Here is a 13651-nt window from a genome sequence, read left to right as displayed (position 1 = left end):
GTGTGAGGGAACCGTGGTTTAATAAGGAATTGGAATCCCTTGTTAAAGGGAAGAGGGCGGCCTATGTAAAGATGAGGTGTGAAGGTTCAATTGGGGCGATTGATAGTTATAAGGTAGCCAGGAAGGATCTGAAGAGAGAGCTAAAAGCAGCAAGGAGGGGACATGAAAAGTTCTTAGTTGGTAGGATTAGGGAAAACCCAAAGGCTTTCTATAGGTATGTCAGGAATAAAAGAATGACTGGAGTAGGAATAGGTCCAGTCAAGGATAGTAGTGGGAAGTTGCGTGTGGAGGCTGAAGAGATTGGGGAAGACACTGAATGAATACTTTTCGTCAGTATTCACTCAGGAACAGGACATTATTGCCGATGTGAATACTGAGTCACAATTTATTAGAATGGATGGCTTTGAGGTATGTAGGAAAGAGGTGTTGGAAATCCTGGAAAGGGTGAAAATAGATAAGTCCCCTGGGCCTGATGGCATTTATCCTAGGATTCTCTGGGAAGCAAGGGAGGAGATTGCAGAGCCATTGGCCTTGATTTTTATGTCCTCAGTGTCTACAGGAATAGTGCCAGAAGACTGGAGGATAGCAAATGTGGTTCCCTTGTTCAAGAAGGGGAGTAGGGATAACCCTAGTAACTATAGGCCGGCGAGTCTCACTTCTGTTGTGGGCAAAAGTCTTAGAGAGAATTGTAAGGGATAGGATTTATGAACATCTGGATAGGAATAATGTGATCAAGGATAGTCAGCATGGTTTTGTGAAGGGTAGGTCGTGCCTCACAAACCTTATTGAATTCTTTGAGAAGGTGACTAAGGAGGTGGACGAGGCTAAAGCGGTAGATGTGGTGTATATGGATTTTAGTAAGGCGTTTGATAAGGTTCCCCATGCTAGGCTACTGCAAAAAATACGGAGGTATGGCATTGAGGGTGAGTTGGAGGTTTGGATTAGGAATTGGTTGGCTGGAAGAAGACAGAGGGTAGTAGTTGATGGAAAAGGTTCATCTTGGAGTGCAGTTACTAGCGGTGTTCCGCAAGGATCTGTTTTGGGACCATTGCTGTTTGTCATTTTTATAAATGACCTGGAGGAGGGGCTAGAAGGTTGGGTGAGCAAGTTTCCGGATGATACGAAAGTCGGTGGAGTTGTTCACAGTGAGGAAGGATGTGGCAGGTTACAGCGGGATATCGATAAGCTGCAGAGCTGGGAAGAAAAGTGGCAAATGGAGTTCAATGTGGGTAAGTGTGAAGTGATTCACTTTGGTAAGAGTAACAAGAAGATGGGGTACTGGGCTAATGGTTGGATACTTGGTAGTGTGGATGAGCAGAGGGATCTTGGTGTCCATGTACACAGATCTCTGAAAGTTGCCATCCAGGTAAATAGTGCTGTGAAGAAGGCATATGGCGTACTGGCTTTTATTGGTCGAGGAATTGAGTTCCGGAGTCCTGAGGTCATGTTGCAGATGTATAAGACGCTGGTGCGGCCGCATCTGGAGTATTGTGTGCAGTTTTGGTCGCCATACTATAGGAAGGATGTGGAGGCACTGGAACGGGTGCAAAGGAGGTTTACCAGGATGTTGCCTGGTATGGTAGGAAGTTCGTATGAGGAAAGGCTGAGGCACTTGGGGCTGTTTTCATTGGAGAAAAGAAGGTTTCGGAGTGACTTGATTGAGGTGTAGAAGATGATTGGGGTTTAGATAGGGTTGACCATGAGAATCTTTTTCCACGTATGGAGTCAGCTATTACGAGGGGGCATAGCTTTAAATTAAGGGGTGGTAGGTATAGGACAGGGTAGACTCTTTACTCAGCGAGTCGTGAGTTCATGGAATGCCCTGCCAGTAGCAGTGGTGGACTCTCCCTCTTTATGGGCATTTAAACGGGCATTGGATAGGCATATGGAGGATAGTGGGCTAGTGTAGGTTAGGTGGGCTTGTATCGGCGCAACATCGAGGGCCAAAGGGCCTGTACTGCGCTGTATTTTTCTATGTTCAATGTCTTTGGGATGGATCCAAAACTTACTTCGTTAATGATTGAAAATACTTTGACCTCTGGAACTGCCTGCCAGAGAGTGTGTTAGAGTCAGATTCAATTATGGATCATTAAACTGAAAAGGAAAGCAAGGTACTGTAGTGGATGTCAGAATATGAGTTTCCTGATTGGGACTGTTCACTTGCTCCTGTTACTATTTCAGGTTGCTAACTTTTCGTTAGCATCCTGCACATGTTGGGAATTTTTCTCCTTTCTAGTATCTCAGTGACAAATCTAGTTTATGAATTGTTCCTATGATATCTCATGAGCGGGTTTATGATATTCACAGTGTTGTGGGTCACAGTGTGTCCAAGTGAGGAAAAACAAACTGTTCATCTTAAATATTTGATTTTAAACAATGGAAATAAAATTAATGTTTGGTAAACACAACTTGCTGTGTAGTAAGATCATCAGAAATAGGAATGGGAGTAAGTAATTGACCGTCTTTCATTTATCTAAATTCTCTTTCCTGCACTTGTTTTTTCATGACTTCATCTGCTGCAGTGACTACACTCCAAAAGCTTGTGATTTCAACATAAGAGCATAAGAACTAAGAGCAAGAGTCGGCCTTCCGGCCCTTCGAGTCTGCTCCACCACTCAATAAGATCATGACTAATCTTTTTGTGGACTATGCTGCACTTACCTGCGTTTTCACCATATCCCTTAATTCTTTTATTTTTCAAAAACGTATCTACTGCTTCTAGTGATTGCTGAAGTAATGTCAGATACTTCCCTGGGCAAGGAATTCCATAGATTAACAACCCTCTGGGTGAAGAAGTTTCTGCTCAGTTCAGTTTTAAACCTGCTTCCTCTAATCTTGAGGCCATGCGCTCTTATCCCAGTCTCACCTACCAATGCAACATCCTATTTCTACTTCTTTCATAATTTAATATATTTCTGTAAGATCCCCTCCAAACAAACCTGCTGGACTGTAACCTGGTGGCATGTGACTTATGACGAAAACATTTGTTGTTCCGCATCCTCATAGCAGTGGGATTTCAGGGCTCGAAGATAGGGACACTACCACTGCGCCACAAAAACCTCTGCAGCAAATAGGTCCTCTTCTAGTGAATGAATGGGGAGAGGTTTCTTCTCAACATGGGATACAAATATTATACCCTCAGAGCCCATTACACAAAAATGAGCCCTCTTCGATTGAATGAATGGATGCGGAGGTGCCAGAGTTGAATTGGTTGATAACGTTAAAAATCACATCTTCCCCCTGAATATGTGACACTACCGCTATAGCCCCAGAGCCCGTTGCAGTAAATTGGGTCATCTGCTGTTGAATGAATGAACGGGAATGAAAAGGGTGGATACACTGACGTGATTGTGAAATTCTCCACCAATCCCAAAGCTTGTGGTCGGTACCGACTAATCGGAGAGAGATATTGCAGAGGGTGGGACCAACACGACGCACAAAGCCAGCCGCCATTGGTCAGGTGGAGTAAGGTGCGCTCTGATTGGAGGGGACGCGAATGACGCGCGTCACTGAAGGAGGAGACGGAATGAAGAAGAAAAACAAAGATGGCGGCGCGAGGCTGTGGTTTTCTCATCGACTCAGCGGGCGGTTTCTGACGGAGGGAGGGGGCAGACAGGCATCGTTTACCTCAGAAAATACCTTTAAAATACATTTCAAATGAAAGCCAGAACTTTTCAAACAAAAGTTGTGAAGAAAAGGAGACAGTCCCCGGTGGCGTTTATTGTTTATTTTTGTATAATTCCCGGGGCCCGGGAAGGGGGAGGTGACAGTTATCGGGTGAACGAGAAAACAAATTAAAAATGTCGGCGGTGGAAGAGAGAGAGCCGGCGCCCGCGGCTTCTTCGGCGGCGGCCGGAGCCCAGGAGCTCAACAACCCCCCGGAGCTGGAGGAAGGCCCGAGCTCCAAGAAGCGGGGGGTCCGGCTGGAGGCTGGATTTGCTCAAGGCTTGTATCTATTAACTTATTTAAATGGTACCTACTGTATGGGGCTATGGTTTACATTAAAACCGGAGGATCAAGTCAGAGTGTTTGTTTATATTGAGCAGTTGTAGTTGGTAAAATACACTCCCTGGAGGAGCACCTTCTATGATGCTGCATTTCTTGCCTTCTGCCCTTCCCCCATTTGTTATCTCTCATCTTGATTTTACTTTTTTTTTGGTCAAATTTAATTTCATATTAATGAGAGTTGGTGTTCACTGTGTGTTATTAATTTGTTTGTTGAATTACGGAAAAAAATAAATTAATGGTGTCATGTCATTTCTGATGTCAGAGTTTGACATTGAATGTGCAGATGTGAATACCAATAAGTTGTGAAAATAAATCAAGAACTTGTGGTTCTAAAAAAAAAGCAGTTCACTGATATTAATGGCATTGTCTCATTTGAGGATGATGATTTGAGTCTGACCAACAAATCGTTTCATGTCGTCACCCAATTTAATTAAAATTTTCTTTAACTTAATTAAAGAAAATAACCCTGGCAGGCTAAAATTTGTACAATTTGTTTATAAGATTTATTTATATGTCCCTTGCTCTCGATGTGGTCTCTGCCACATTGGGGAGACTGGACGCCAACTTGCAGAACATTTCAGGGAACAGCTCTGGGACGCCAAAAAGAAACGACCCCACCGCCTTGTGGCTGAACGCTTTAACTCCCCCTCCCAATCCGTCAAGGACACGCAAGTACTCTGGTGCCTTCCCCTCCAAGCTCTAGCTACCTGACGGTTGGATGAAGAACATCTTGTCTTCTGCCTTGGGACCCACCAACTACATAGGAGCAATGTAGAATTCACCAGTTTCCTTATTTCCACTCCCCTCCCCCCACACCACACACCTTGTCCCAGATCCAGAGTTGAAAAATGTGGTGCTGGAAAAATGCCTCGAGGCCATGCCTCTAGGAATTCCCTGGCTGTTCTCTGGCATGGCACTCATCCACAGATTCTATCAACAAACACATTGACCTGGACCCAATATACCGGCCACTGCAGCAGACAGTTGGAACTGACAACCGGAAGCGGCAGAGACAAACCACTATAAATGCTGGAGGAAACATCACAGAAGCGCTTCACAAGAGGCTCCCAAGCACTGAGGATATCACCTAGACAGGAGATGAAACGTCTGCAACAAAAATTCCCAGCTCGGCGAACAGAACCACAACAATGAGCACCCGAGCTACAACTCTTCTCTCAAACTTTGAAATGAGCATAGGAGTTGGGACATCCTGTTGCAACTGTCACACGAGCCACACAACACAAGGCATGGTCCTTCTCTGACTTACCATCCCTTGGAATATCGGGGGGAAGACACCCCTTTAATTGTAACATTCAGGAAATATGCCTTATTTCAACAAAAATGTGCTGTGCTCACAGATGTTTGGACAGAGAAAGGGAGTTGCAGTCTGGAGTGAAGCTCAACCTTCATTCAGAAAGAGAGGAGCAGCAGTAGCTTCAGAAGCTCACCGTCCAACTTGCGCATTCAGACAATAGGGGGGCTCTTCTGGGCAAAATCTGGAAATGAAGCAATGTCTCCCCCTTTCCATTCCTTATCCTGGGAGGGAGAGAGAAAGGGGGAAGCACTGTTCACTTGCAACAACGGGAGGCAGTATGACTACAAGCAGGGAGCAGACTCTGCAAAAGTCAGTTTCAGTCGGCTTCTTCTGAAATATTGTGTGCAATCCTGGTCTCCCTCCTATAGGCAGGATGTTGTGAAACTTGAAAGGATTCAGAGAAGAGTCACAAGGCTGTTGCCAGGGTAGGAGGGTTTGAACAACAAGGAGAGGCTGAATAAGATGGGGCTGTTTTCCCTCGAGCATCGCAGGCTGAGTGTGTGTTTTTGAAAGAGGTTTATAAAAACTTGAGTGTGGATGGGGTGAATAGACAAGGTCTTTTCCCTGGGATAGGGGGAGTGCGGAACTAGAGGGCATAGGTTTAGGGCGAGAGGGGGAAAATTTAAAAGGGACCTTGCAGTCAACCTTTTTTTTGCAGAGGGTGAAGCGTGTATGGAATGAGCTGCGGAGGAAGTGGTGGAGGCATCTGGATGGTGATATGCAAAGGAAGGGTTTAGAGGGATATGGACCAAGTGATGGCAAATGGAACTCGACTAATTTTGGATATCCGGTCGGCATGGACAAGTTAGATTGAAGGATCTGTTTCTGTGCTTTATGTCTCTGACTGTATGACTGGTGAAAAGCGTTGGCATTCGTCGAAACATTTATGCAACAGAAAATTATAAGAGGGTAAAGATAAGCCTCACGTCATTGATCCATGAATCCCGGTGTAGTATGGATGTATTTCCAGTAATAGAGTCAGTATGGCATGGAAGGAGTCCAAAACGACGGCTTCTTTTACAAAAAGTCACACTTAAAACTTAAATCTGAGTCTTCTGGAAATGTAAGACAACCGTGCGTTAATATAAGACAGATAAGTCTGGGGTATATGTGACATATTTAATGGAATGTTTATGGCTCTAAAAGCCTGATTTGCAGTTGTTTCTGGGCTCATAATATTGCACTGCAGCATATTGTATATCTTCAGTAAGAACGTCAATACCGCATGATAGATGTCCATTCAGCAACTTGAGTGAACTCTTCCTGGAGTATGCAATCCACCACATTACCCTGCTGTATACATTTACGTATAGATCAGCACAAAGATCTTGGGTATTAAGAGAGGAAAGAATGATCCACAGAAACTAGAAATGTGTGTTCTGATTTTCTATTGTGGACTGACAGCGATGACCTTTGCAATCTCTTTCCACAGGAATATTACAAGAGAAGAATTTGGAGGCAGAAATCTCAGACCAAACATCACATCGAAGTCTGACAATCGCTTGATTCACCAGGACTTGGATATAGATGGCCTTGAAAACAAAGGGGAGAAGGTCTGTCTGCTTTGTTAGGTTTTAAATGTCAGTGTGACTGGAAACTCACAGAGTCTTACATACCCACACACAAGAGTAGTGACTGGAACATGTTTTACAGAGTTCTCCAATTATCAGAGGGTTCACCAGTAACACCAAACTTATGCTGTAAGTGTGAGCGAGTTTCAACTGATTGTTGAACCTGGAGAAATACGAGGACACCTGCACCATGGAGAAATCATGAAAATGCAGGGAGTGTAGGAACGGTTTCCCTTCCCCGCCTGCCCGATATTCATCAGCATTTATATACCAGGCCATTCACCTGCATTCAGCACAGGAAAGGCTTCACTCAGTCGCATCACCTCCTGGTCCACATTGGGGAGAAACTGCTCATCTGCCCTGTATGCTGAAGCAGATGAAGGACATTTTTTTTTTTATCCTGGATGGAGCATACTGCAGGTATACCTGAAATAGATACATTTGTCTCTATCCCATTGAGTCTCCAGCACAGAGCCAGTCTGGGCTGCTCAATTGGTGTCTCAGTGTTTATTCTGCACCTGAGCCTACATCCACCCCTCTTCATTGCTCCCCCATCTCCCCTCCATCAGCATAAAGATATCCCCCACTTTTCGAAAGTTCACTTTACACTACTTCACTTTAACAAAATACCTACATTAATACCTGTTCTCACAAACCGAAAGAAATCCGAAGAGGATTGTCGCTTTTACAAAGAAAGGCATAATATAAATTAATTCATGGTAATTGCTTCTTCGCTTTAGGCCATTTCGGCTTATGAAAGGAACACTCTACTTTCAAATAGTGGGGGAAAGCTGTATCAATACAATACAGCACAGTCACAGGCCCTTCTCACTTGCTTTAGGCACATAGACCCCCTCAAGCCTGTGCTACTTCTTAATTCTTACTTAGACCTGCTATTTATTGCCCATGTGTGGCTTCTGTTCCTCTATTCACCTCCCCTTCATGCGTCTATCAAGATACACCTTAAACGTTGTTTCGGTGCCTGCTTCCATTACCTCCACTGGCAGTGCGTTCCAGAAACCCACCAGCCCTCTGTGTTAATTCCCCACCCCCACCACTTTCCCCCCAAACAGTCCTTGAACCTCTTTTAGTTGAACTTTCTACTTTGGAGGGAAAAAACACCTCTGACTATCATAGAATCCCTCCAGCGTGGAAACAGACCATTTAGCCCAACAAGACAACACTGGCCCTCTAAAGCTTAACACATAGAGACTCGTTTTCTGACCCCCATTATCTACATTTACTCCTGACTAATGCACCGAACTTTCACATCCCTGAACATTGGGGCAATTTACACACAGACAATCCAACTTATCCTGCCTCTCCCTGGACGCTATGGGTAATTTAGCATCGCCAATCCACCCTAACCTATCCAAGTTTGGATTGTAGGAGGAAGCCCGAGCACCCGGAGGAAGCCCACACAGACACGGGAGGTGGGGTGCAGGGACAATGTGCCAACTCCACACAGATAGTTGCCTGAGACTAAAATCGAACGCAGGTCTCTGGCACTGTGAGGCATCAGTGCGAACCACTGAGCTACCCTGCCACCCCTGTCCAGCCAATCTGTGTATCTCAGCATTTTGTCGAGGTCTCCTCTCAGCCTCTGTTTTTCCAAAGAAAATAATCCAGGTTTATGCCTCCTCTGCTCATAACGAGAGCCCTCCAGACTAGGCAATGTCCTGGTGAACCTTGCCTGTACCCTCTACCAGAGCACCCACATCCTTCCAGTAGCACCGTGACCAGAACTACACACTATATTCTGAATGTGGCCATAATAAACAGCTGTAACGTAACTCTTACACTCAAGGAAGTGTGCTGTGTGCTTTCTTGACCACCGTGCCCACCTGCATTACCACTTCCACGGATCTATATGCCCAGATCTCTCTGTATGCCAGTGCTCCTATGTGTTCTGCCATTTATAATACAATTCTTATATTTCCTTCATCTCTATCGAGCTTCACCTTAACTGTCTTTCTCTCTTCATCTCTTTTTCCCCCCTTCTCATCCCTCCACACATCAGCATATCATAAGACCATAGCAGCAGAAATTAGGCCATTCAGCCCATTGAGTCTGCTTCGCCATTCAATTATGGCTGATAAGTTTCTCAACCCCATTCTCTCCCTTAACCCTTGATCCTCACGAACCTATCTATCTCCGTCTTAAATATATTCAGTAACCTGGCCTCCGCAGCCTTGTGGCAGTGAATTCCATAGACTCACCACACTCTGGCTGAAGGAGCCTCTCTTCCCTCTGTTCTAAAGGGTCTTCCCTTGACGCGAAGGCTGAGCCCTCAGGTTCTAGTCTGTCCTACCAATGGAAACACCTTCCCAACATCCACACCGTTCATTATTTTGTAGGTTTCAATTAGATCCCCTCTCATCCTTCTGAACTCCATGAAGTATAAACCTAGAGTCCTCTAATGTTCTTCATATGTTAAATTTTTCATTCCTGGACCATTCTTGTGAACCTCCTCTGAACATGTTCTAGGGCCAGTACATCCTTCCTGAGATATGGTGCCCAAATCTACATACAGTACTCTAATTGTGGGCTGACCGGAGCCTTACAGAGCCTCAGAAGTACATCCCTGCATTTATATTCAAGTCTGATCAAAATAAATGCCATCATTGCATTTGCCTCCCCAACTACTGACTCAACCTGTAAGTTTACCTTGGAGAGAATCCTGGAGTAGAACTCCATAGTCCCTTTTCACATCAGATTTCTGAATTTTCTCCCCATAATCCTTCTGTTCCAGAGTAGCAGCAGAGATTTCCAGACACCTCGATTGTTTTCAGGGATACCAAGGGATCTTGGGAATTGCCAGTATCTCAGGAGGAGGCAGAGGGGAATGTGGTGTGGTCCTGTAAACTGCAGAACTTTCCAACTCCCTGAATCAGCAGGAACTCTTTCTGGACCAAGAAACAAAAGGGCCACTGAGAAACTGCTACATCAGGAGGCAGAAATTAGGCCATTCAGCCCATTGAATGGTGGAGCAGACTCAATCATTCTTAAGTATCAAGGGTTACAGAGGGAATTGGGTTGAGAAACGTATCAGCCACGATTGAATAGTGGAGCAGACTCAATGGGCTGAATGGCCTAATTTCTGGTAGTTAACCATCCCTGGGAAGAAGGACGCAAAACAACAAGATGTTTCCTGGGACAGATGAGCGAAGTGTTTAATAAGCTCATGATAAAAGGACAATTAAGTTTGTCTGTGGAAGGAAGGCCCTGACGTAAAGGGGTTTTTTGCAGGAAACGCTGTATCAAACAAACCACTAAACCTCGAGGATAAGAAGGTAAGCTACAGACCGGAGATCTCCAGAAGTATGGGGAGGTGGTGTTAGAATCTAAAGAAGCATCACATCACAGATTTGAAAGCGAGGAATCTCCACCAGAATTCAACCAGAATGATGTCGCAGCTGTACTTGGAAGAAGAATGTTGCACTGAATCCCTGGACACTTCCAGAGTCAGATACTGGTGGGGGAAACTCAGTTAAATTCTGCCATCAATTGTGTGATAGCCAAGTTGTGAGTGAGGTTGAACTTGGTTACATAGAAGAATACAGCGCAGTACAGGCCCTTTGGCCCTCGATGTTGTGCCGATCCAAGCCCCTAACCTACACTAACCCACTATCCTCCATATGCCTATCCAATGCCTGCTTAAATGCCCATAAAGAGGGAGAGTCCACCACTGCTACTGGCAGGGCATTCCATGAACTCACTATTCGCTGAGTAAAGAATCTACCCCTAACATCTGTCCTATACCGACCACCCCTTAATTTAAAGCTATGCCCCCTCATATTAGTTGACTCCATACGTGGAAAAAGGTTCTCATGGTCAACCCTATCTAAACCTCTAATCATCTTGTACACCTCTATCAAATCACCCCTAAACCTTCTTTTCTCCAATGAAAACTTGAGGAGTTTTATTTTTGGTTGCTACATACAATAAAGTGTTAGTCATTGTTTCAGCAGTTAATTGTGTGTAGTTTCTGAGTTAAGAGCCAAATTAAGACGATTCACCCACAACCACAGTGAAAGGCTGGGATTCATGTTGACTCCATTGCATTCAGCACGACATTACGTCAATACTTTTATAAAGCAAAGGCTGACAGCCACACCTATCTCAAACAGAAACACCCAGAGGAGCGTGTCACCCAATAATCTGTAAAATTAGCATGAAAAGTGGTGTAACCTGCTCTAGTGATAAGAATAAATCCCCAACACTTTGAAATCAACAATCAGCAATTTATTTATCCAACTCTCACGGTGAACAAATGAACAAAAGTATTAACATACTGGATACAGGCCAGGAGCAGATGGGTGGCACTAGTTTAGTTGGGGATCATGGACTGGTTGGTCTGAAGGGTCTGTTTCCAGGCTGCATGACTCCATAGCACGGAATGAATGGGGATCCATCCCAAAGATGATAAAGGTTTCAAGCACCACCTTAGGCAAATGTGTGGACACCCCTCCAGATAACTGAGGGCAGTGGGACACTGAGGGTCAGTAGATCAGTCAGCCAGCCAGTTCTCTCCAGGAGACTTGTCTCTCAAGAAAGGAAGTGGTTTCCTGCCCCATCAGCCAGATTATCCAGTTTGGATTAGGTCCTATATTTCCAACAAAACAGGTAGACAGGGCAGTGTCTGTAACAAATATGTTATTCAACTTGGAAGAGTGCTGAAGACATTTCCAAGGATGTTACCAGGATTCAAGGGTCTGTGTAAAAGGGAGAGGTTGGACAAGCTAAGATATTTTTATTTAGAGGATTAAGAGTCTGAGAGAGGCCCTTAGAGAAGTGAAGAGATCATGAGAGGGTGAATGCACGGGGTTGGGGAAGTGAGGGCTAGAGGGCATCAGTTTAAGGTTAGAGGAAAAAGAATAAAAGGGAATGTGAGGGGCAACATTTCTTTTCACGCAGACGGTGGTACACATATGGAATGAGATGCCAGCGGAAGTGGTTGAGGTGGGTACATTAACAACATTTAAAAGGCATTTGGGCAAATACGTGGATAGGAAAGGTATGGTAGGAAATGGGCCAACTGCAGGGAAATGGGCTTAGTGTTGATGGACAGTTTGGTCAGTGTGGACCATGTTGGGCCGAAGGGCCTGTCTCCTGCTGTAGGACTCTATGATTTGCATCTCTTTGTTGGTCAGACAGTTTTGAGTTTCCAAATGGAACATCTCACAATCAGGCCGAATAAAATCCAATCTCATTCGTCAACTCTGATGCGGAGGTGCTGGTGTTGAATTGGGGTGGACAAGGTCAGAAGTCACACGACACCAGATGAAGTGATGAAGGAGCAGCACTCATGAAAGAGCAATGCTCCTAAAGCTTGTGATTTCAAATAAACTTGTTGCACTGTAACATGGTGTTGTGTCACTTCTGACTTCTTCAACTCAAACTTGATGGGATACTTTGTCCAACTCGGCATATTTTATCAAGATTGCTTGGAGGAATTCTTTTTTTTAAAGATTAGATTCCCTACAGTATGGAAACAGGTCCTTTCGCCCAACAAGTCCACACTGGCCCTCCGCAGAGTAACCCAGCCATTCCCCTATCTCTATTCCTCTACATTTACCCCAACTAATGCACCACACCGACACATCCCTGAACACTATGGGACAATTTAGATGGGCCAATTCATCCTAACCTGCACACCTTTAGACCACTGGAAGGAAACCAGAGCACTCAGAGGTAACCCATACAGACGTGGGGCGTGCAATGTGAAAGCTACACACAGACTGTCTCCCCAAGGGTGGAATTGAACCCAGGTCAGCATCGTGAGGCAGTGGTACTAACCACAGAGTCACCTTGCCACCCCTGAGCCACGTAGGTGGGCTTGGTGGGGGTGAGTCCAGCACAAAACACAAAAGCTCGCTGCACCCACTGTCAGAATGGGCAGGAGGTTCAGCCCTGGGGGTGACCCACTGCAGCGTCACTGGTGGAATCTGATTGTTGGATGCACTGGTGCCTCCGCAAGTTGCAGGACAATGTGAACCTCCGCCCGCAGTCGGGGCAGGCAAACGGCCTCCCCCCGGTGTGGACCCATTGATGGGCCAGCAGTTTGGAGGAGTGGGTGAACCCCTTCCCGCACTCGGGGCAGCTGAATGGCCTTTCCCTGGTGTGGACCCGCTGGTGGGACAACAGGTCAGAGGAATTGCTGAAGGCCTTCCCGCACTCTGGGCAGCCAAAGGGCGGCTCCCCCGTGTGGACCCGCTGATGGACCAGCAGGGAGGAGGAATTGCTGAAGGCCTTCCCACACTCTGGGCAGCTGAAGGGCCTCTCCCCCGTGTGGACCCGCCGGTGCCTCAGCAGGTTGGAGGAATCGCTGAAGGCCTTCCCGCATTCAGGGCAGCTGAATGGCCTCTCCCCCGTGTGGACCCGCCGGTGCGTCAGCAGATTGGAGGAATTGCTGAAGGCTTTCCCGCACTCATGGCAACTAAAGAGCCTCTCCATAGCGTGGAATCGCTGGTGGGTCTGGAGGTTGTCCACCCAAGTGAATCCTTTCCTGCACATGGAGCAGTAAAACTTCCTCTCACGAGTGTTTATATGCTGGTGGGCCAGCAGGACACAGGAGCAAGTAAAGCCCTTTGCCCGCTTGGGGCAGGAGAACGGCCTCTTCCCAGTGTGATTGCACTGATGAGCCGCCAGGACAGGTGGGACATGGAAGCCCTTCCCGCAGTCGCCACAACTCCATGGTTTCTCAACAGGGCGTGTTTCCTCGGGTTTCTCCATGGCCGAAGCTTCAGCTGCACAC

General features: G+C 45.9%; 1 pseudogene; it reads right to left on the bottom strand.

The window, feature by feature from the left end:
- Nucleotides 1-12700: 12700 nt before the first annotated feature.
- LOC148143215 (uncharacterized) lies at nt 12701-13416 on the bottom strand (annotated as a pseudogene).
- Between the last annotated feature and the right edge of the window lie 235 nt (nt 13417-13651).

Source organism: Chiloscyllium plagiosum, unplaced genomic scaffold, assembly GCF_037043375.1.
Source record: "Chiloscyllium plagiosum isolate Xiang-an unplaced genomic scaffold, Cpla_swu_hap1 HiC_scaffold_27, whole genome shotgun sequence".
In the NCBI taxonomy this organism is placed as follows: domain Eukaryota; kingdom Metazoa; phylum Chordata; class Chondrichthyes; order Orectolobiformes; family Hemiscylliidae; genus Chiloscyllium; species Chiloscyllium plagiosum.
Note: the sequence above shows the minus strand (reverse complement) of the source record. Positions and strands in the feature narration are given on the sequence as shown.